The 1,630-nt window shown below is 37.9% G+C and overlaps 1 protein-coding gene across 4 annotated transcripts in view; it reads right to left on the bottom strand.

The window, feature by feature from the left end:
- The window catches only part of LOC109545455 (protein-tyrosine sulfotransferase), a 71,018-nt gene that overhangs the window by 47,149 nt on the left and 22,239 nt on the right, over window positions 1-1,630 (bottom strand). For 3 of the 4 annotated variants that reach the window (XM_019916165.2, XM_019916164.2, XM_048666390.1), the window contains exon 2: window positions 1,132-1,187. The exons of the other annotated variant lie outside the window; for it this stretch is intronic. The gene's annotated coding sequence lies outside the window, so the exon portion shown is untranslated. The remainder of the gene's footprint in view (window positions 1-1,131; window positions 1,188-1,630) is intronic. 4 annotated transcript variants of the gene reach the window in all.

Consider the following 1,630-nt stretch of genomic DNA (forward strand, 5'->3'; position numbering starts at 1 on the left):
GCACTAATGTTGCCTTAATTTGTCGAAAACGTTAATCAGGTTCAACAATTTTGTATTCGTGCAGAAAACGCAATTTAACAAACAAATAAATAATTTTTTGCTGACCGTCTTCGACAGAAAAATCAAGATTAACAACACCAGCAGCCAAGAGCTTCGAGTTCTTCTAAAGGCCAGCATCAGCGTAGTTTACAAATCCTAATAAAAATACAAAAACCCAGCCTGACAAAGAATGCAAAATCAAACTTCAAAGCGAACCAGGAACAATCAATGCGAACATAATTTGGGAATACAAACGGCACACAAAATCGCCATAAACCTCCATTCAACTCGGCCATCAAAAAAGTATTAAAAGTTCCGTATTGAATTTTCAATCCCCAAAGGTGATAGCAAAGATAATAAACGCCCCCCCACCCATACTGCGCCACTAAATTCCTCTTAATAAACACGGAAAGGCTTTAAAATCTCAATTTAAAAAGGCTTTTAACCATTTCCCTTTGTTTCGCTACCGCTATTTGCGTAAGTTTGTCGGCAATATTCCCCGGCAAAGTTTACCAAAACAGGAATAAAACAATTGCCCGCTTAGTTTCCTTCGGTGTATACGTATTTTTTTCCTGTGGCAAAATTTCCCAAGAAAATGCGACCGAAACACACAAAGTTTTCGCGGCTCAGGATCCACTAATAATTTTTAAAGCAGCCCCAATCGGTCCCGTTTAGACGGAGATTAATTTTGAATTAATATCCGGGTATTTTGCTAACCGGCAACCGAAAGGGCTCTTAGCTCTTGCACGGGAACCGTTTCGTACTCAGAACGTAATTGTATCTCATTTGGATGAGCGCGACTAAGGGGATTAAGACACATCTGAGCGCCGGTCCTTGCGGGAATATAACAATCCATTATGTAATTGAGAATTAATTAACTTAATCTAATTATGAGCATATGATTGACGTAACACGAGCGAGATATTAATTAGATCATATAACAGGGCTGAGGGCGAAGCCGCTACAGTGCAACGTTTATGATTGCCCTTTATTGTCTTAATCCGCCCTGCATGCGACATCTGTCCGGATTAAGGGTGCGATAACGCATGATTTGTGTGTTCGAATGGCGAATTGTTTAAACAGAAGACTTACTTGCATGGGGAAATTAGGCGCCAGTCTTTGGACGACTTGGACCGGTTTGCACAAATCTGGAAAAAAAATATTAATTTTATAATTTATTACTGTAAGTCAACTGGATTTCGAGATTCGACCAACTTAGACAAAACATTTGCAAATCATTGATCTTCCCGAATTTTCCCCGATTCCACAATCTCTTACCAATGGAAAGATCCAACAGAGGAAACCCATTTGATTAGATAATATTAAAGGCAACTCTATTATAGTAATCGCATAAATCTATGAACTGCGCACGTTTAAGCTGAAAGCTTCGCAATTATTTACTGTGCAAATTTCCGCATTTAATCTGATTAGTTAATTAGTGAAACAATTGTACATTTAAACGTAAAAACCATTGTTCCAGTTAATTTTATAAAGCCAATCAATCGAACTGTTATGTAACTAGTACTGTATTGCCAGGCCTTGACTGATGCCTGATCGCAAAAATTCCATTATTTTTATAATTAATTTCAAT

Source organism: Dendroctonus ponderosae, unplaced genomic scaffold (assembly GCF_020466585.1).
Source record: "Dendroctonus ponderosae isolate FM_Combo_2020 unplaced genomic scaffold, Dpon_F_20191213v2 Dpon_F_20191213_5, whole genome shotgun sequence".
Classification (NCBI taxonomy): domain Eukaryota; kingdom Metazoa; phylum Arthropoda; class Insecta; order Coleoptera; family Curculionidae; genus Dendroctonus; species Dendroctonus ponderosae.